Below are 23,165 nucleotides of genomic sequence, written 5' to 3'. Positions count from 1 at the left end.
ATTTTTGTTAGTTCAGAGACCTTGAAAATATGAAAGAATCTCCTTGAACTTGATTACCTAATACATGAGATGAAAAAGACAGATTATCCCAAAGTCCCCTTAAAGTTTTCAGCATTTCTGATTTTCCGTGCTATGTGCATGAAAGGAGTTGTGTACAAATTTATTTTACCCATATTTTTGCAACCCTTGGTGCCATGAAGCACAGGCACTAAGCATTATGACGTAAAAAGTCAATCACTGATTTTTGTTCCTGACAGAGTTTATAATTCAAAAGAAAAGAAAAAAGATCCCAGCATTTATCAAAATACAGCTTGTACTTGTGGGTATAGGACCAGCAATGTGTTCTGGGTATCAGAGGAAGTCAGGATCTTCCCAGTGAAGAGAACAAAGGGCTTGCATGTGGAGATGGCTCTGGAAGGGCTACTGGATTGGGATGAAACTTGGAGCACCCATCAGTCAGGATATGTTGAAGTTCATTTCAATTCATTCAAACTAAAAACAAATATTGCACGCCACTGTGTTAAATGCCAGAGACAGAAATATAAATAAGACATGGGTCCATATTCACACAGTTGAAATGAGTCACACGTGTAGTTCTACACAACAACAGCTACTGTAGGATTGCATGCAAGTTACTAAAACTATAATAGTTACAGAGAAAAGGAGAAATTTAAAAGAACTAGGAGTTTGAAAGGTGGTAAAAGCAGGGGCTAACATTGCAGAGAACAACAGGCTTTCAAAGAGGAGTACTAGTTAAATGCACATATATAACCAAAGAACATACATACTAGATGGGAGTAGTATAATAAGAAGTAGCATGCAAGAAAGACTTGATAGTGACCTATGATTGGATACCAAGCTGAAGAACTTGCTATAGCAAATGGAGTGTAGGACAAGTTTCCAAGTCATAATCTGATGATTTAAGATTGCTGCAAGAGAAAAGGTATCATTGCATCAATGAAGGAAAGGAGAGAGGGACCGGAGGTGTCCATGTAAACCCAAAAAGGAAGAGAAGGAAAGGATAGTTAACTCTTTGGACACTGGATCCTCTCATAGTAAAGAATAATGACCAAGGCAAATAAAAAGTCCTAAAAGAGAGAGGTGCAAGAAAGCATGGGTTTAACATAGAGAATGGCTACAAGTTGTGTTCACCTGGAAAGAAGATGTTGCAGTCATAAGAGAACTTTATGATTGAAAGATGCTTGTAGGAGGATCTTGGAGGGTTTTAAACACTAGTCTAAGGAAGCTCATTTATTAGACAATATCTCCTGCTGGTTCTTGAATATTAAAGTAAACTATGAAAGTTGATACTTAGCAAATGCATATCTTAACAGCAGGTGAAATATTACCAGCCTCTTCCAGTATTCTTGAGGAAGAAATTTTAATCCTGACCCACAATAATGAAATGTTCCTGTAGAACAGATAGACAGACAGTAAAATCAACAAGACTTAGCAGACAATTTTAGGTGAGATGTAGAGGCCATTGTAAAAGAATCAAATGAATTTCCAATCACTGAGTCTAAAAATTAATGATAGTAAAAAATATTATAAAGATGCTAAATATTCAAGAAAAAAGAGATCTTCATTCTCAGCAACCCTAAGTCCCCAAAAAAAGATGGTATAGGTTATTAGTAGCAAATTCCAAGAACAAGATTATTTGGAGGCATTATTGGGTATTTTGAAATACAAGCAAAAAAGAAAGGGAAACAAAATCTGCAATAATGATCCAAGGAGATTTGTCAAAGGGCTTGAGCCATGGCAAATTTAAAAAAAAAAAAAAAAACTTCTATGGATCTTTATTTTACATTTTTGATATTCAAGGAAAATTTTTTCTTCCAAATACAAAACAAAATGCACCAACCAAGAATATATAGGGTATGTGTAAGTCAGAGATCCAAGCATGCCTTGCAAATTCCAATAAAAAGTGCATTTCAAAGACCTTGTATTTGTTCAGTTGCTATCAGGGAGCTCTGCTTCACACTTTATTGAAAGGGAATAGAAACCCATCTGTTACCAGGACATTAGCCTGTCACCTTCGCTCCCCTGGGGTGAGCCAATTTGGGTGGCACATTTCAATACCAGTACCTTCTCGCTATTGAAAAAATTCTCACACTCATGTTGACAATTTTTCATCTTTGACTTATACTGCAATTTCCTCCTTATTCTCCTCCCTGGTCTCTACCATTCTCCCCTGCAATCAGTCTGAAGTGCCTTGGGAAAAAAAATTTTTTTTTTTCCATATGCTTCTTAACTCCTGCTTTAAGTTCCATTTCTGGCTTCCTACTGATTTTCAAGTTCCCATCTCACCTTGAAATGACTCTCTTAGTTGCTTCTAACCCCTATCACTTTGCCCACTCAGGTTAAGTATTTGTTTCAACAACTCTCTTTCATTTATCTGGCATCTCCATTTTCAATGTAATTTTGGAACCACATACAAGTTCATCTTTAACTAGTGCCCCCCTCTGTTCAGTAGTTGTATACAAGTTTTCTAATATTCAAAACTTTCAACTCTTGTAAACAGCAACTTACATTATTTATTTTCATTTCATTCCACTCAATGGTACCTTGTAAACAGCAACTTACATTATTTATTTCATTCCTCTCAATGGTACCTTAGTTTTTCTTGGGGAAAAAAAAACACTTTTTAAATAATTCTACAAGTTGGAAATATCCAGGATGTACTGTTGAAAATCAAGGAATGTAAAGGAATTAGGTGTGATTGATAGAGGATCTGATCTGGGGAGTGGGGTAAAGGCATACTCCACAGCATCTCATGTGTGAAGGAGGTACTGATTGCTTTTCTTTAGGTGATATCTAGAATGCTTCTTGTTAAGAAAGAGATAGTGATTAGAGAAGTCACATAAAAGATGACTTGCAGTATACATTAAAACAATAAAGTAATTAAATAAATAAATTAGAAACCAGGTATTGTTAGATCAAATGTACTGTGCTACATTATATTAAAAAGCTATTGTGAATCCATCAGAAAGAAATATATTGGCAATTTTTCTGGTAAAAAAATGGGATTGTATTTATTCATGCCTCATGCTTTTATAATTTGTATATGTAATTTGTTAAGGGAAAAAATCAATAATAAAAATCAAAAGGGAACTAATTTTCTCAGACAGAGATGAAATCTGTGATCTCATATTTACTCCATAAAAATAAACTGGAAATAAAAGTAAAGGGGGCTAGATCTTAGGGCAGGGCAGAGAGGAAAGGTAATGAAAACCAAGTGCCGGGTTCATTATATTTAGACTGCATTTTGCAGACCAAGGTAATATATGCAGACCAGGGTAATATATTAATGATTGATGAGCAAAGGAATGTAATTTTCAAAGCCTTCTTCCAGAAATACTTAACAGGGTAATTGTAAACATAAAAGGAACTGTTCCCACGTATAAGAGAGTATTAAAACAAACTCAGGAAGCACCAGTTAAATTTGAGGAGAAAAGTAGGCATCACTTTCATCTAGGTAGGAAGAGTAGGATTAACTACATGTTGATTGGCCACGTATGGCAAAGAAAGTAATGCTAAAAGCTGGTGCCAGGTTTGAACGTGATAAACACAGAGAAGAGCCCATAGCTGATAGATAGATAGATATAGATAGATAGATAGATAGATATGGATTAAATAGCAGAATGAGTTCAGTTTTTGGTGTGTATATTCTATGATTAAGTATGTTTTATTACATTCGGTTTTAATTTCTAAGAGTCAGCTCTACATGCCTGATTAGAGACAAAAGGCAAATGGATATCCAGAATCAACTGTATGAAGTTAACACTTAACTCTGTAAAAATGTTAAGAATTACACATTATAAAATCTTTCCAGAAGTAGAACTCAGATAATATACCTCATTTGTTGGGGATTTTTGTACCAATAGCAGGGAAAATTAGTAGTTAGAATCCTGTGCTAAAACTATAGAACCACCATCTAAAAAATATATTTAAAGTTCAAGGTATAGAGGAATGCAAAAGCTATATATGGGAAATATATAAAAGTTATAACCAAAATGCCACTTTTTAAATCCTAGGAAAATTTAATAATGTAAGAAAGATGATATACATAAAAACTCACAATTTACAAAGCAGAGCCATTAAACATAAATTAACCATAAGGAAATTCTAAATGTGTACAAGGTACCAACTTCCTGGGGTCAAGCAAACAAAACAATCATGAGGTTAGATAAGGGAGATCACAGCCATTGACTTTCCTTTGTAAAGGTGAGAGATAAATTCACTTTGTAAATAGCATAGACACAGAAGGCCATATATAGATAGATTTACTTGTAGACAGAGTATACTTAGGCTTGAGTGGAGGGCTTATCTTTGCCTTTGCCATTTGGTTTGAATTTTTCAGTTGTTTTCATTCATGGGTTTCTGTTACCCATCATCATAGAGGATCATTGCTTTCTAATTAAAAAGGTTGGGGAGGAGAGAAAGAGATTAAGGACAAATATAAGGTCAAGAATGTTTCAACTAATTTATACTGAGAAAAAAAAATCTTCACTCTGCCAAGTTAGTTTTGGTATTCCTATAAATTAAACCACCAGAGGGAGCTTCTGCATTTCAGTCATATGCATCATCATTTATTAAACTTAGGTATGGGTCTATTAAATATCATTTAGTGTAGGACTCTTAAAGAAAAATTCAATTTATCTTAAGTGATATACACTCAGATACAAGAAATCTTAAAAGGCAATCTTTTATCAAAACTACTAGACCGGGGTTGTAAAGTTAATGCCACTAAAAGAGAAATGAAAAACAAACAAACATAAAACCCTCCTGAGTTAATTTATCTGGACTGAGCTTTTCTGTACTCAGTAAGATAAATTCTGAAAAGTGACTCATGATTTCAATCATTTTCTCTTTCTCTTATTCTCCTTCCTTCTTTCATTCCTTATTTCCTTCCTTACTCCTTTAGTTCCTCCCTGCCAGTTATATGAACTGAATACTCAAGAAAGGAAAGAGAGGGAGGGAGAGAGGGAAGAGGAGAGAGAGAGAGACAGAGAGAGAGACAGAGACAGAGACAGAGAGACAGAGACAGACAGAAAGAGAGAGCAGACAAGTTCTCTAAATGAGGAGGCCAATGGAATGTGGTTAGTGTGTGAACAAATGAAAGAGATGCCGAGTCTGACATTTATGTACACAAAGACTGACGAGGAAGCTTTCAGAGAAGAGGGATGTGCGATTTTGGTGGAGAATAAAGACGAATGCATCACAATCAGCTCAGATACAAGACATATATTATGAAGGAGAGACTGAGGAAATACATCATCCTTGAAAGGCATATTTGTGGTGCTCCTAGAAAAGGCATGGAGACAAGTAAGTTTCCACTTTGTGTTTGTTTTAAAGCAGAAAATATTACAGTCACTTGTGTGGTTAGTGGTATAGACTGATTCAGATACTTCCATCCAAGATACTTTTATTACAAAAATAATGGCGTTATACTGTGGCTCATATCTGTAATTCCCGCTACTTTGGTGGCAGAGAGGAATATTGTGGTTTAAAGCCAATGTATAAAAAAATACCATAACCATATATCAAAATGAGCCAGTGTGGTTGCACACATGTATAATCCAAGCTATTTGGCAGACCAATATAGGAGAATTATGGTTTGAGCAAAGCCTAGACAAAAGCACCAGACCCTCTATGAAAAACAAACTAAAAACAAAAATGCCCTACAAATAAGGATCAGGTAGTAGAGTGCTTGCCCATCGAGTATAAGGTTCCTAGTTCAGACCCCACAACTTCTAAGGGGAAAGAATGTGACACCAAATATACCTAGAAGTGCAAAAGGACATTTAAACAAATAACTTACATTTGAAATGCTTTCCCTTTTGTGATTATTGGTAGGTAGCTGATTAGAATAATATTCATATGGAAAAGAAGTCATAAATCATACTATATACACTGGATACAGAGAAAATAAATGCAAATACCGATGATGGAAATAAAAGAAAGAAGCAAAAGAAGGAAGAAGAACTGCAAACAGTACAAACGACGACAACAACAAACCTCTTGTTTCCATTTTTTGGAGTTCATTTCGATACTCATCATTTTATATGATCATTTGCACCTAGTTTTTGAGCCCTTGTAATCCTCTCCTAAGAACATACTCCTTTGTTTTCACTGTGTGAATGTTTAATTTCTGTTTAAATAATAATGTACAGGTGTAATTATTATTATCTTTTACTATCCATTGAAAGTGAAGGAAACCATGCAACCTATGTTTCTTTGAGTCTAGCTTACTTTGCTTAGTATGTTTTTTTTTTTTTTTTGTACTGTTTGCAGTACTTTTGTTCTCTTTTTTTCTTCTGGACTTTTTTATTTATTCCCTTCTGGCCTTGTTTTTTTAATTATTATTTCTGTACCTTTTATCTTGTATATAAGTCTATCTGACTTGGGCAAGGAAAGCACAGAAATGGTAGGACCAAGGGTAAACCAATGTGTCTAATGAAACCCATTAGACACTATGTTGGAAATGATCAATACAACTTTGTGGGGACGGAAGTGAGGAGGGGGAAAACCTGGGAGAAAATGAGGGATGGAGGGGGTGACACTGCTCAAAAGGAATGTACTCCATACCTGACTCGTGTAACTGCAACTCCTTTATACTTCACCATTACAATAAAATTATTTTTAAAAAGTAGATGTAACTGGAAGCTGAATTGGAATTAAACAAAAAAGATGAAGGAAAGATTAAGAAAATAGAAGAGGAAAGAAAAAGGGGAGGGGGGAGGAAAGAGGGAAAGAAGGAAGAAAGGAAGAAGAGAGGGAGGGAGGGAGGGAGGGAAGGAAGGAAGGAAGGAAGGAAGGAAGGAAGGAAGGAAGGAAGGAAGGGAAGGAGGGAGGGAGGGAGGGAGGGAGGGAGGGAAGAAAGGAGGGAAGGAGGGAAGGGAAGAAAGGAAGGAAGGAGGGAAGGGAAGGAAGGAAGGAAGGAAGGAAGGAGGGAAGGAAGGAGGGAAGGAAGGAAGGAGGGAAGGGAAGGAAGGAAGGAAGGAAGGAAGGAAGGAAGGAAGGAAGGAAGGAAGGAAGGAAGGAAGGAAGGCGGGAAGGAAGGAGGGAAGGCAAGAAGGAAGGAAGGAAGGAAGGAAGGAAGGAAGGAAGGAAGGAGGGAAGGAAGGAGGGAAGGAGGGAAGGCAAGAAGGAAGGAAGGAAGGAAGGAGGGAGGGAAGGAAGGAATGAAGGAGGGAGGGAAGGAAGGAAGGAGGGAGAGAAGGAAGGAAGGAGGGAGGGAGGGAGGAAAGGAGGGATGGAGGGAGGAAAGGAAAGAAGAAAGGAATGAAGGTATTAGATTAAGTGTATTTGACATCTCCATAAAATAAAATCATTTAGGGATTAGAAATGTAAATCAATTGATGTTGTAGGGAATGGTGAGTATACTGTGAGATATCTGGTTTGCAGTTTTAGGTGTTAGTTTACATATTGTATTGGCTTGAGACAATAGGAGAGATTAGAAATTGGGTAATATTGCCAGGTGTACTGGATAGAGTGACAGTTTTACATAATCCAGCAGTATTGAGAGACTGAGAATCAGCCAATGAAGACAGTCTTCCTGTCTTAACTAGGCGTAATGGGATTGATCCAATGGAGTAGTGACATATTTTGACAAAAGTACTACCTGATGATGAGCAATTTCACTTGTAAATTTTGTTCATCTTTTGAAATTTGCTAAATGAATATTCTCTTCAGAGCACAGCTGTAAGAACTGTGTCAAAGATCAAGAAGAACCCTTAAATTTAGTTGTTTCTTCCCCTTGAGCTGTATAAAAAATCATTAACACTGGCAATTAAAATGAGCACTAACCCTGAAATTTATTCTACCAATGTCTAATTTCTTATCTTTAGGAGACTTATTATCTAGTTGGGGTACATAATGTGCAACACAAACTGACATATGTAGAAAGCTAAATTAAGTAGTATAAAAGCAATGTATTCATACAGTCTGAAAGATAGGTCTTAAAAGTATGTTACAAGTCATGAATTGATAAGAACGCCCATAAAATCACTGTACACCAGGTGTGCAAGGACAGGTTTTATGAACACCTTAAATCAATGCGGAAAGAACAAAGTATCACAATCCTACTTGGACAGCGAACGCATGGAGGCAGAGTGAGACTGCAAACAGTGGACATGAGTTTGGTTATAATGAAGAAGCTTTGACTCCAGTTTTCCAAATGGACTCTGGGAAGTTAAGTATATTTTCCCTCATGCGATCACTGGGCTTTCTGAGTTTTTAGGCTGTGTGTGTTATACACCCCTGCTTTTTACTGTCAGAAAGAGAAGGCAACCACATTATAACATACCTCAATACTGAGATTTTGAGAAACAACAGAGAGGAAGGAAAATGGATTGGGAATCAAATTTTAAGAATAGACAACATTGAAACAGTAATCTTGGCAGAGGCATCTAATAAAAATGACCATTTCATTTGTCAGATGGAAGAATCCTCATGAGCAAAGGTCAATATTTTTAAGCAACAATTAGAAAAAATTAAAAGGAGAGTAAGTCAGTAGGATGGCATTTTCTTTTTTCACTGTTTGACTGCTGACATGGACAGAGATGCTTCCTGCATGGTGTCCACTACAAGTGCCCAATGTTGAAGCAAAGGCTATCTGGCTTCAGCAGGTGTCTCCAACACTCTAATTCCCTCCCTGTGCCAGAATGTCTGTCACTCAGGTGTGACCTTAGAGAGATGGAAGGACTCCTTTGTACCTTTCCTCCCCACATTCTCCCAGCTTTCCTCATTTCCTCTAGGCTTCCAGATTCGTCTTCCTAAAACTTACTTTTGACTACACTGCTTTTGCTAATTCTTCCAATTTCCTAGCATTTCTTGTGAGTTTACAGGTGGACCTCAAAATTCCTCAGTACTTCCCTATGAACCACCTTATGTGTCAGTTAAATCGTATTACCCTTTGGTTTCTAGAGTAGGGCACACTTTTTAGTGTCAGTTCTTTTTCTCTTTTTTGCTTGCTGAAATATTACCAACTCTCCTGTTGTGTTAAAGTATTACCTGTGAAATTAAACTGCCCTTGATCTCTGAACTTCAGTTAATTTACCAACCTTATTAGCATTTTGTTTGCACATCCCAAATAAGATGTATCATATGCTAGTTTGAAGGAGCAGAAGAAATATTTTCTTTGTATGTATTTTTTGATTGTCCTTAATACTTATCAATCATCTCTCCTTAAAACAGTAAATAGTTAAACATTTCTTCTCAACTGTGATTTCTTGGAAATAGTCAATTGATCATGCAAGAAACAATTTAAATACACTGTTCCATGCAGTATAGTGAAATGGCTTTGCTTACCACACTGAGTACATAAGTTTTCTGACCATATTTTTTTCCAGATGGACTGGCCCAAAAAAATCATCCCCATGTATGAAAAATTGTACTGTAAGAATTCTTAAAGAGACACTACTGATTAAGAAAAAATAATTTCAACATATTTAATAGACAAATGTGCATTGTTTCAAATATTAGGAAAATGACTTTTTAACAGTGGAAAAAATACACCAGGGAAATGAATACATATCAACAGAAAAAAATAAAAGTACCCATCATAAGAAAGCTGATCAATCTCTTTACATAGATCAGAAATTAAGAATATAATCCCATTCATGGGACTAAAGAAAAGTTTAAACTGGCAGCATCACATGTTAGAAAAGGCATGAGGAAGCAGATGATGACTTTGTTTTCCTTTGTTGTTTCCTTTTTATCTCTAGATTACAGAATCCATCTTAATGGATTTAGAAAAATTTCCCCAATATTTCTGATGAGTATTATGTGCTTTAGTGTAGGTGAATAAGAAATACATAAAAATAGTGAGTGTAAACTAGAAGAAAAAAAATCCAGACAAAATGTGTCTCAGATATAATTGCTCTTAACTCTCTATAGTAATACACCAGATTTTTAAAGGTCAAGACAACATTCAATCTTCGATTCCCACATTGTCCCACCTGGGGAAAATATAGTTCAACTAAAGGAACATGGAGTTTTCAAAAGAATTTGGTTTCTGGAATGCATTCGCAGACCCCATGGGAATATTTATGTGGACCAATGATCCCTGTGTGGGCAAGATCATCACTGCCTGTGCTACAGCAGCACTTGAAGATATGAGGCCAAACGCTGAGCAATGTTACCTCCAACTTCTCCCAACAATAATCTCCTTGTGGCCAAAGCCCCAGATAAAGCCTAATAGTTAAGATCGCTGTGTCAGAAAGTCAAGAAATATGCCTCTAAGAATCACTTCCCAAAGTGTTATATGCAAAACATCTTTCTATATGTAGATACCCTATTTTTACCAATGTAGATAATCCTACTTTACATATATATGCATATTAATTTTAAATAACAGATTATTAGAATTTTTGACACATGCACAGAGACAATCTGTAATACTCTCTAGGAGGTATATACTAGACTACATAATTTTTAAATTAAAAAATTATTCACCTAAGATATGGAATCAACCCAGATGCCCCTCGGTAGATGAATGGATCAAGAATGTGTGTTGTATACACACACACACACACACATACACACACAATGGAATTCTATGCCTCTATCAGAAAGAATGACACCACCTCATTTGTTAGGAAATGGAAAGACTTGGAAAAAATTATATTAAGTGAAGTAAGCCAGGTGCAAAGAAACATAGGTCCCATGGTTTCCCTTATCTGTAATAACTAGTATATGTCTAGGACAAGCAGAAAAGGTCAAAATCTATGGAAACATGACCATATAAGATGATGCTAAGTGGAATGAACCCCAAGATAGGGACACAAGAGGTTTTATCTTTGTTGCTGTTGTTTTCAATGTACTTATAATGTAGTATGTGATTTTTTTGTTTCTTTTTTAATTTTTTAAATAAGTTTTTTATTGTGAAAATACTGTACAGAGGGGTTACAATAATCACAAGAGCAAGGTAGTTAGTACATTTCTTATCAAGCATTGTTGCCTCCTCCTTTGGTTTTCCCCTATCATCCCTTCCCTCCCACCTCCACAACTACATTTCCCCCTCCTCCTCCCTTCCCCCTACCCCCTGCCTAAATTATAAAGTTCATTTTTCAACATAGTTTCTTGTACATCTCATTCTCGCAATGGGTCAACCTGTATCCCTATATAAACAATTTGCTTTTTCCTTCCACTCCAACATCATTTGATGTTACACTGCTCCAACATCATTTGATGTTATACCAATCAAATACAGTGTAAACAGGGGTGGGTTATACCATGTGGGAGGGATATACAAAGCAACAAAAATTAGCAAGAAAGAAAAAAACCACTTGGGTCCTTACCTTGGGGTTCATTCGCTTAACATCATCTTATTTGACCTTTTCTGCTTGTCTCAGATATATATTAGTTATTGCAAATAAGGGAAATCATGGGACCTATGTTCCTTTGGGCCTGGCTTACTTCACTTAATATAATTTTTTCCAAGTCTTTCCATTTCCTAACAAATGGGGCAATGTCATTCTTTCTGATGGAGGCATAGAATTCCATTGTGTATATTTTCTTGATCCATTCACCTACTGAGGGGCATCTGGGTTGGCTCCATACCTTAGCTATGGTAAATAATGCTGCAATAAACATAGTTGTTCTGGTAGCTTTAGTATGGTCTTGTTTGTGATCATTTGGTAAATGCCCAAAAGTGGGATTGCTGGGTCACAGGGGAGTTCTATATGGAGTCTTTTGAGGAACCTCCATACTACTTTCCAACGTGGTTGAACAAGTTTACACTCCCACCAACAATGCAGTAAGATTTCCTTCTGGCCACATCCCCTCCAGCATCTGTTGTTATTAGAGTTCTTGATTATAACCATTCTAACTGGGATGAGGTGATATTTCAATGTTGTTTTGATTTGCATTTCTTTCATGGCTAGAGAGGTTGAGCATTTCTTCATGTGTCTATTGGCCATTCTTATTTCCCATCAGAGAAGTTTCCCTTTAAGCCTTTAGCCCACTTATTTATCAGGCAGTTGTTTCTTTGAGGATTTGTTGTTGGTGGCTTTAATTTTTTAAATAAGGTTTTTATTGTGAAAATACTGTACAGAGGGGTTACAATTACATGAGCAAGGTAATGAGTACATTTCTTATCAAGCATTGATAGTATAATCCCTGTTTTCACTGTATTTGATTCTGGTGCCCTGCTCTTGTATATACATTTTTCTAATATGGGGAGGGGAAGCGAAATAACAAAATGCTGAAACAAGGATATAGGTTGACCCATTGTAACAATGAGATGTATAAGACACTATGTTGAAAACAAACTTAACAACTTTGTGCAGGGAGGGAGGAGTTGGGGAGATGGGGAGGGAAGGAATGGTAGGGGAAAAACAAAGAAGGGGGTAACAATGCTCAATACCTTACTCATATAACTGTAATCCCTCTCTGTACTATCTTTACAATAAAATATATATTGCTTAAAAATTATGGAGTTTTGCTTTTCAAAGAATACCTATTAACATCTAAAAGAAGATTAGTAAACTATAAAAGTAAATTATTTTTTAAAAAAATATAGTGCACAGGGTGGGATGATATGAAAGAATAGTAAAGGGAGTGGATTTGATCAAAGTACACTCGATATCTGTATAGATATACCATAGTGGATTTGCTTTGTAAAATTAGTACGCTAGTAAGTAAAAGAAATCCTTTGCTATATTCTAGAGATTTTGTAAATGAGAGACTTATTTCCAGAAACTAACCAACATTTAAATTCGTGGGCCTCACTGTGCTGAAGCCCCTGAGGAGCTCTGGTTGCCCTAGAAACCAGTTAGCCTGTGAAATGGAGAAGCCTAATGCTTCTGGTGGCATTCATGGGCCAAGAATCAGAAGAAGAAGAAAGGCCTCGTGTAGGGACACTCCCGGAACTATTTACAGTACATTGCATATACCACATGGATTTGTTTTAGGTTTCATTACTTTGTCTCTTGACTTTATTTTCAATAACTGAGATGAATAAGATTTCTGCCTAGGCTTAAGATAAATGCACATATAATATTAATAATGCCAGAGTTTAAAGGTAAATTGTCCATTCTTTAAAGAGATAGATTATCACAGTTGTCTTCCTATGTGCTTATGAGAGAGATGAAATGTTTGTAATTTAAATTACACTGCAAAGCTACTAATGACTGAAATTAAATCAAATTCAGGACATTAAATTAAAAAGTTTCTACTGCTAAGTTTGAGGTCTTCTCAGTTGAACAAATATTCTCAAATATTTAAACAGGCACTGAGAACAACAGCAAAAAATAACAGCAACTTCTCTGGGCTTTTGGTCTTACTGCTAAGATGGACACAGACTCTTCAAAGCACCACAGGTTAAGTGCAATGGAGACAATACTCCCTGGATTTTAGTAGGTCTGTCTGTAACACACATGATATAGAGATAGGTTGGGAGGTATGAAATGATGTCACTGAGAAGGAGTAAGTGGGATCACTACCCAGAAATTTCTAACCATGCAAAGGTCAAGGTGGAGACAAAAGACCAATGAGAGGACACTTCAGATAATGCATGGTATATTATTTGAAAAATGGATATGCATCAAAGAACTCATGAAAGGATTTAAACTTGAGACATACAATGCTAAGTGTAATCAACAGACTTGTTCCTCCTCAAACCTATAACTTCCTATCAAATATAAATAAATAATAACTATGTGTCCAAAAATGCAATAATAAAAATGCAGGGTGACTAACATATTATCAAGTTTCCTTGTCTTTCCTTTTAAAGTTAAGGAAAATATTTCATAATTCTTCATAGAATTCTTCATATTGAGACCAAATCTGATAGTATTAGCACTACCTAGATAAATGTGTAAGGGGGGATGGTCAGGGGACAGTCTATCTCATTCAGGAAAACATAACCAGTGAAGTTCAAGAAAGAGAAGTACCATCTGAAGCAACCACAACCAAGTCCAGTGTGATGAAAATGAAGAATGAAGAGGGCAAAGTAGTTCTAGAGTTCAGAGTGGGCAAAGCAATAAAGGACAGCCTGAAGCCTTCAGCTTTTAAGCCCAGCTCACTAGGCTAGATTATCAGAGTTGTCTTGCTGTGCTCTCATGAAATCTATGAAAATCTTTGGATGTAATACATTTTATATTTTGGAAAGATCATTTTGACTTCTCTGTGGAGAATTGACTAGAAGTAGCAGAGAGGTTATGGAAAAGCAACCATATACCAATTCCTACTGTGAGCCTACATGCCAAGGTAGAAAACAGGTAGTGTTTTCTAAAACACATAGAAAACATGTCTCAGTGTGCCTCAAACATTGAAAGCACTCAACGTAAATTTGTCAACAACTTGAATGAGATCATTCTGTTTTTATCTGACTCCCAAAATTACTTAAAATGACAAAAATAATTATTCTTTCAAGGTCTGACATTTTACATTTTTGAGGAACAAAACTTTTAATATAGGGGAAGTTTTTTTTTTCTCTAAAGGACCTTTCAGCATTAAAAATAAATGTTTCTAAAACCTTGTTTACTGTGCAATGGTGGATGACAAATGAAAAGACACATTGTTTCTCTAGAGTTCTCAATCTCTAAGGAAACAATATACGTTTTCAAAGACATAGAAAATTATTTACTGAAATGCTGTTTTTCCATTAGTGAGTCAGTTTTCAAAACTATATTGTAATATACTGTAAATTTACCATGAATGTCACTGCTTTTAAAAATTATATTATTATATAATTTATGTACCATAAAATGTACCTTTCTGAACTGTGAGTGCTAGTAAATTCACAGTTGTGCCTCCATCACCAGTGTCCAATTTTACAATACTTTGTTACACCCATCCCTCAATCTCTATTTCGCATTAAAAATAATTTTTCCATTTCCCTCTTTTCAATCTCTCTCTCCAACCTGAGAAATGATTAAACTATTTTTTATATACAAGTAGATTTGTTATTCTGGAGTTTTCATGTAATCCAATTTGCAGCCCCTTGAAAATGACTAGCTCCATATATAATGAATTGTGAGGCCACTAGTCCAAGAGGCGCCAACTATCTATGTTTCTATGGAAAACAGAAACTCAGCAAAGCTCACATCCTAAAAACAAAACTCAAGCTAATCTTTAAGAAAAAAAAAAGGGCCAAGAATCTCTATGACCACTGTTCTATCTTCATCCATCAATAATTTTATAGCCTTGATCCTGTGTTCATCACCCAAAGACACTTTCCATTGAGATCCTTAACTGGAGCCTCAGCTGTTTGAGGTCTGCTAAAATAAACCTTTCACAATTCAGAAGTGCTCGATTCATAGTGCATGTCCTCAAGGTCCAATCACATAACAGCATACACTGATGTTTCATTCTTTATTATTGCTGATAATAAACCATTGTATGGATGCAAGGCATTTCATTTATCTATTCAGCAACTAATGGACATTTAGGTAGTTTGCATTTTTCAGCCATTATAAAAAAATGCTGTGATGATCCCTATAATATCCTTTAGGGATATGCATATTGTATTATCTGCCATATATACATTGGCATGGAATTTTTGAGCCATATGGTAATTCTAAATTTAACATTTTGATAAAATGCCATGCCATCTTCCAAAGTGCCTCTACCATTTTGCACTCCCTCTAGCAGTGTAGGAATGCTCTGATTTTTCCACAGCTCAACAGCCGCTCTCTATTTTTATTATAGACATCATACAGTGTATCAGTGTATACAGTGTTTTTTCATTGTTTCATGGTGATTTTGATTTGCATGAACCTAATGAATAATGATGTTGTACATGGTTCAGATGCTTGCTGGCTATGTGTGGTTATTTATTGGAAAAATGTTTGCTTAAAACTGTTTTTTTAACCAGTACTGGCAATTGCATTGGTCCAGGCTTGCTCAGCTAGCACTGAACCACTTAAGCCACACTTCCAGACTGGATTTTTTTACTGGTTATTTTGAGGTGGAGCTTCCAGCTAGAGCTGGCCTCAAATAGATACCCTCTCTGCCTCATGTGTAGCTAGGATCACAGCAGTGGGTCACAGAACCCAGTCCAAATGTTTTGTTGTGCAAGAATTGTTTAATTGTTCTAACCAGTGCATCATGTAAAGATTGTGTCATGTATGACAAAAATGTTTTAGATCTGATTTTTAAGACACTGTTTCCAGTACATCTGTGTTTTATCTTCAGTGTTTTGTTGTCAGATGTATTTTTTACTTAACAAAACATTTAACTAATAAGTATTATTTATGGATTGCATTCTTCACTAGTAATTAAAATTCTTCATTTTTTATTCTTTCTTTTTTGTTTATTTTTGCTTTTTTGATAGTGTGGAGGTTTGAGTCAGGGCCTCATGACTGCTAGGCTGTCACTCTATGACTTGAGCCACCCTTCACTAGCCCCTTTGTTGTTTATTTGAATCTGAGTCATGCTTCAGCTATTTTAGCCTTCCCACCATTGTACACTCACAAGAGTGTGCTCCTGAGTTCTGTCTTCCCTCATGGGGAAGAAGTCTCATTAATTTTTTTTTTCCTTGTCAGTCATCGGGCCTGAACTCTGGGCCTAGGCACTGTCCCTCAGCTCTTGAGCTCAAGGCTAGTGCCCTAACACTTGAGCCACAGCACCACTTCCAGCGTTTTCTACCTATGTGATGCTAAGGAATCGAACCCAGGGCCTCATGCATGCAAGGTAAGTACTCAACCACTGAGCCAATTTCCCGGGGCTAATTTTTCTCACTGGGAATATTTTAGAATTGCAGTCTTTCCACTCACAGTTTCCTATGTAGCTTGGGATACTGTGGGATGATGTGTTTGGGGGATTGGATCTTGCCTTCTGTTCAGGCTGACTTGTACCTCCATCCCTGGATGACAAGCATACCACCATACCTAGATTTACAGGTGTAAGCGACTGGTTCCTGGATTTCTTCTTTGTGTTTTCATTTTCCATTTCTATGGTACTTTTTCCCCCATTATTCTTCCTCTGGGGATAGTCACTCTCAGTTGACACACTGGGCCAAGTGAGCCCATACGTGGCTGGAGGGTATGAAGATGACATACAAACAGCTACACAATACACAGGAGAAGCTGCAGGCAGAGGCGAACGTCCACAACGAGGGCCATGAGTTTGAACACAGGAAATTTCTTCTTCTTTTATTGGATATAAGATAATCATTAGTAAGTAACTCAAGCTACCCAGGATAAAATATTATGCAGAAGTAAACAATTATGAAAATCATTTAGACTTTTCAATTATCCTGTATTATGAAAATCTTATTCTCTGACTATCTCATGCAACAAACCAGCTTCTCACCATCTAAAATATATGAATTGACTTTTAAAAAATTTAGTTTCTTTTTTCTTTCTTCTGCTTTCAAACCATAAAAATTCTATTTTATATCTATGATCATTATCCCCTCTGGAATGCTATAATTGTAACATATTTGATAATGAATTCTAGTCATATTAGCATGGAAATCTGTTTAATTTAATGTAGAGGTCAAGACTTCCTTCAGTCAGGTGTGGTAGCCCACAGATAGTAATCCTAGCAATTCAGGGGGCAGATATCAAGAAGAACATAGTTCAAGAATACCCCCGGCAGAAAGTTTGTGAGATTCCCTACACCTTCCCTCCACAAAATTCAACTAATAACTGGATGTAGTAGTGTGTGATTCTATCCTATCTACACAAGACTTGAGATTAGAATATAGCCTAAAAATAACAACTTGCAAAACCTTGTCTCAACAGGTTGTGTTTCTATCATCCATCAAGAAGACTAAAATAGTCAAGGGCTGGTGGCTCACACCTGCAATCCTAGCAACTCAGGAGGCTGAGATCTGAGGATTACTATTCAAATCCAGCCAGGGCAGGCAAGTCTGTGAGACTCTTATCTCCAATTAACCACTAGAAAATTGGAAGTGGCACTGTGGCTCTTCACTGAAGAGCTAACAAGGAAGCCAGCCATTCCCTAGATAAGAATGGATCACCAGGGGCTAAGAAGATGGCTCAGTGGTAGAACACTTGCCTTGCATGCATGAGGCCCTGGGTTCGATTCTTCAGCACCACATAAGCAAAAAGAAAAAAGCCGGAAGTAGCGCTGTGGCTCAAGTGGTAGAGTGCTAGCCTTGAGCTGAAGAGTTAAGGGACAGTGCCCAGGCCCAGAGTTCAGGCCCCACGACCGGACCCCAAAAAAATAAAATTAAATTAAAAAGAAAAAAGAATGGATCACCAGTTTCTTCCTGAGCCCACGTCCTGAAGTATGTTCCCCACCTCCCCTATCTCCATCTACTTTGTCTCATGCCTAGTCCTGCGCATTATTCCTTCACATGATCTATTTCCTCTTGTTGTTATGACTCATCAATATAGAACCACTGGCACAAACACAAATACATTATGCACAAATACAACCATTCTGGCATTCAACCCAGGTAGACTCAATCTCTGCATTTCTATTGGCCTCAGTCTTTGAACTCACCTTGTAACTGTATTTTATAAATGTACTTTACAACTTTGGAGTGTGGTGGGGTGTGAGGTGAGATGGGAAGGAATGGTAAGGGGAAACAAAAGAGGAGGTAACAATGCTTGATAAGAAATGTACTCATCATCTTGCCTATGTAATTGTAACCCCTCTCTACGGTATTTTCACAATAAAAAAAACAAGCTAGAAAACAGAGAAAACTAATAAAAATAAGAGTAAGTGTAAAAAAATAAATGCAGGGCTAATTAGAGAGTACTATAACATCAAGTTATTTCAAAAACAATATACTTACTTTTGAATAAAAATGGCAAATCAATAATATAATCTTATGGAAAGGTTGAAAAAAGTGTACAGAGACTTACCATAGACTTTCACCACATGTCAATAATAAGAAATCAGCTCTATTTCTGTCTCATTAAACTAGAAGATAAGCTTAGCAATATAATAGCCTTGCCTCAGAAACAATCCAAAGTAGACAAAAGCTTCATTGAGAAGTAAAGAAGAATCCCGATAATATTTATGAGAAACTAGAAAAGTCAGGCCTTGTGTTATCAGTGCATTTGGACAGTTCAGTCATGTGCTTTAATGGTGAGTCAGGCATGAATTGGGGTGGAGGAGGGGGTAGTGGTAGTTAAGTGAAATGACCTTTCCATCTCTATTCAACATAGAAACCACATCCATCCCAAACAATGTAGTCTTTACTCTTTTGTTTGAAAGTGTTACTCAGATTATAATTTTTTCCAATGAGGTAAAAAAAATGCCTCTAAAACAAATAATGTGCAGCTATAAAAATTTTGTTTAACTTTGTTATGAGGGGAAAATGGCCAATAATGTCGCTTGCAGGATTAATTACAAGAAATTAACATCACAATCCATAAAAACCTCAGAAACATTATTCTAATGATACATACATAAAATGCTAAGTAAGTTTAAGATAAATAAGAGCTTGAGGCATAGTTCAAGTGATAGAGAACTAACAGCCAGCAAGGGCATGGCCCTGAGTCCAAACCCCACTACTGCAAAATAAATAGATAGGTAAATAGACAGATGAATAGACAGACAGACAGACAGACAGATAGACAGACAGATAGATAATAGGGTTAGCTTCCTCTGTCAAAAGTCTCACTTGTGGAATTTAAAAGAGTAAAATACATAAAAGCCAAAAAGGGGCTGGGAAGGTGGCTCAGTGGTAGAGCGCTTGCCTTGCATGCTTGAGGCCCTGGGTTCGATTCCTTAGCACCACATAAGCAGGAAAAAAAGCCGGAAGTGGCGCTGTGGCTCAAGTGGTACTGTGGCTCAAGTGGTAGAGCACTAGCCTTCAGCTGAAGAGCTGAGGGGCAACGCCCAGGCCCAGAGTTCAGGCCCCACGACCGGACCCCCCCCCCCAAAAAAAGCCAAAAATAGCATGGCAGTGAGTTGGCCACAGAATATAAAATTTCAGTTAGAAAAGAGGGATAATTTCTGAAGATCTACTGAATAGAATTGTGCCTATAACTAATAAGAATGTATACTTGAAAACTGCTAAAATAGTAGATGTTAAATGTTCTCAAAAAAATAAATAAATAAATAAAATTGGATGCTGGTGGCTCACACCTATAATCCTAGCTACACAGGAGGGTGAGGTCTGAGTACTGATGTTCAAAGCAAGTCAGTGCAGGAAAGTCCATGAGACTCTGATCTCCAGTTAATCCCCAGAAAACCAGAAGTAGCGCTGTTGCTCAAACTGGTAAACACTAGGCTTAAACAAAAAAGTCAAGTAATGCATATCACAATCTTGGTTAGAAATCTAACATAAGACATTAGTCATACAATGTTTGTGATTCTATGAAACACTTATTTAAAATTAGTTAAGTTTGCTGTGTGCCAATGGCCAACACTTGTAATCCTAGCTACTCAGAAGGCTGAGATTTGAAGATTATGGTTCCAAGTCAGCCCACGCCAGAAAGTCCGTGAGACTACAATCTCTAATTAAGTACCAAAAAGAGCTGACAGTGAAGCTATGGCTTAAATTGTAGAGCATTAGTCATGAGCACAAAAGCAAAGGCACAGCACCCTATTCTGAGTTCAGGCCTCAGGACTGGTGAGAGGTCAGGTGAGGAATTATTTATGCTTGAGAGTGTGTGTGTGTGTGTGTGTGTGTGTGTGTGTGTGCTGGAGTCTGAACTCAAGGCTTTGTGCTTACCAGGTATTGCTCAACTCATGCATCCATATTTATTGCTCTTGTTATTTTTGATATGGATAGGGTCTCACCACTTATTTATATACCCAGATGCCCATGATCTCAGCCTCCCACAGAACTGGGATAACATCCGCCAACCACAATTCCCTGGTTTTTAATGGTTGAGATGAGTCTCATGAACTTTTGCTTGGGCTGTCCTCAAACCACCATCCTCCCATTTTTACCTCTCAAATATCTAGAAATGAAGGGTAAGTTACCAGGGCCTAAGTCAGTGTTGTTTTATTTTCTATGATTCTAAAGAATTTTGGATTTTTCTCATGGAGTACATAGGTGTTGAACTGGTTCACACTACCGTCAATCATTTCAACCTCAGAAGTTCCATAGTGCCAAATTAAATTTACCTAGTACTACTATTTCTGCACTCTGGTGATCCTTTTGAGCAGAGGACTAATGTCTATAAAGTGAAGAGTATAATCAAGCAAATGAAGCAAAATTAACTGACAAAGGGCTAAAACACAGATCTATTTCAATGTACTGTAATATATTATCACCACCAATTCAGCCACCTCTGGAAAATAAGATCTTTATCACTAACTAGTACCCATAAGTCAAGTCAGTGAGCAAAATTTTTTTGAAATGATCTCTGCATGTCAGGAATGATAGCTTACTCCTGTAATCTCAGCTACTTGGGAAGTAGGAAGGATTAGCACTGGACTGGTCTTGGCAAAATGTCTGAGGCCCTTCTTCAGGTGATATTTCACTGATATTCAAAACTCCAGTACTACCAACAATAAATAAGTAAACAAATGCATGAATAAACAAAAAACAAATAAATAAATACAGATCTTGTCATAGCAAGGTGAGTTGGGCTGGACAACCTTTCCATGAGCCAATTCAATGTTTTACTTTCAATGGACATTAAGCATAAAAAAATCTCATTTTTTTCTTATATGCTATCTCTATGATATATTTATTTTTCTTGCTACATTTAACTAAAGCGAACATAGAAGCAAAGAGAATAAGTAATGAAATGACCAAAAAGAGTTAGTAAATGTAGCAACTGTTATAAAAACTTCTCTGAGAGGATAGTTTTTAATCCCTAGCCCTTTCAGATTCTGTTTCTGCTTTATTAATTATGTTTTTTACTTCATCCACAGGATAATTACAGAATTAAAAAATAGACTTTTGTTAATTAGCTATTGCTGTTTTTTTTATTGTGAAAATACTGTATGGAGGGGTTACAATTACATGAGCAAGATAATGAGTACATTTCTTATCAAGCGTTGTTGCCTCCTCCTTTGTTTCCCCTTACCATGCTTTTTTTAAAAGAAAAAAGTTTTCTATCTATAAGATATTTATAATTTTTCTCAAGAAAGTGGGAGCTTTTAAAATTTTTTTCAGTTGAAATTCATCCAACACAAATATGGTCTATCAAGTGCTTCTATGGATTTGTCTCAGTGGAAATATTTATTTACTGAGGACAGGACTTAGTAGTAGTTGATCTCATATACTGCTCTGTAATGTGAGAAAGTCATTATTTCCTGGCTCTCTAGTAATTTATTTTGAATTTGTTAAATTCATCGATGTGTGAACTGGTTATCAAAGCTCAATAAACAACTTATAAATCACTTTGAAGTTGGCAGAAATAAATATTAATGAGTCAGTTTTCAAGGAATTTAGTCTGTTTGTTCTCTTTCCTTCTCCATAGTTAAAAAAAATAAGTAACTCAGTTGTTTTATTTGAAAAAGGAGCTACAATTTGTTAGTAACAATTCTCAAGATACTTATCAGAATATTTATGATCTGAAATCAGCTATCTGCTCTAAGGAAAAAATAATGTTCTTTGAAATCCACCAAAAGTTCCATATGATAAAAGTGTGTAAAACTGATTCATAAAACAAAATCGATTCTAAAATATGAGCCACTCAAGCTAGTCCTCTTCACTGAAGTCTTCCTGGGATTGGCCTTAGAATGAGGAAAGGAAAGAACAGGTTTGGAGGTATCTAACGCTTAAAATGGTCAGAAACTTGACACTATCTCCCCTAACCTTCTTCCTTTTCTCACAGGTCAATAGAGGCTCCAGCAACTATAGTAACTTGCCAGGACCACTAAATCACTGGGAAACTCCAGGTTTTAAAATGTGGTTGAAGTTGGGTGTTAGTGCCTCACACCTGTAATCCTTGCTATTCAGGAGGCTGAGATCTGTGCAAAACTAGCCCAGGCAGGAAAGTCTGTGAGATTCTTATCTCTAATAAACCACCAGTAAACCTGAAGTGGTGCTGTGGCTCAAGTGGTAGAGGGCTAGCCTTGAGCTGAAGAGCTGAGGGACAGCACCCAGGCTGCCCAGGCCCAGAGTTCAAGCCCCACAACAGACACAAAAACAAAATGTGGTTGTCTACAATTGTCTCATGTTATTTTCTTTTTTGTTGTTGTTGTTTTATTTTTATTTTTTGCCCTGGGCTCTCCTGGCCTCCCCCCACCAAAATCAGAATCAATAAACCACACCATCCATACCTCTGTTATTGTCTGAGATAGGGCTCACTATGTAAACTTGGGATCTT

The 23,165-nt window shown here is 36.7% G+C and overlaps 1 protein-coding gene across 1 annotated transcript in view; it reads right to left on the bottom strand.

The window, feature by feature from the left end:
• Nucleotides 1–23,165, bottom strand: part of Gpc5 (glypican 5) — a 1,062,082-nt gene that overhangs the window by 832,190 nt on the left and 206,727 nt on the right. The gene's annotated exons all lie outside the window — the stretch shown is intronic.

The sequence above is a fragment of the Dipodomys spectabilis genome, unplaced genomic scaffold (assembly GCF_019054845.1).
Source record: "Dipodomys spectabilis isolate Male_0828 unplaced genomic scaffold, ASM1905484v1 ptg000075l, whole genome shotgun sequence".
Taxonomy (NCBI): Eukaryota; Metazoa; Chordata; class Mammalia; order Rodentia; family Heteromyidae; genus Dipodomys; species Dipodomys spectabilis.
The sequence above is the reverse complement of the archived record's forward strand: the minus strand, read 5'-3'. Positions and strand labels throughout refer to the sequence as shown.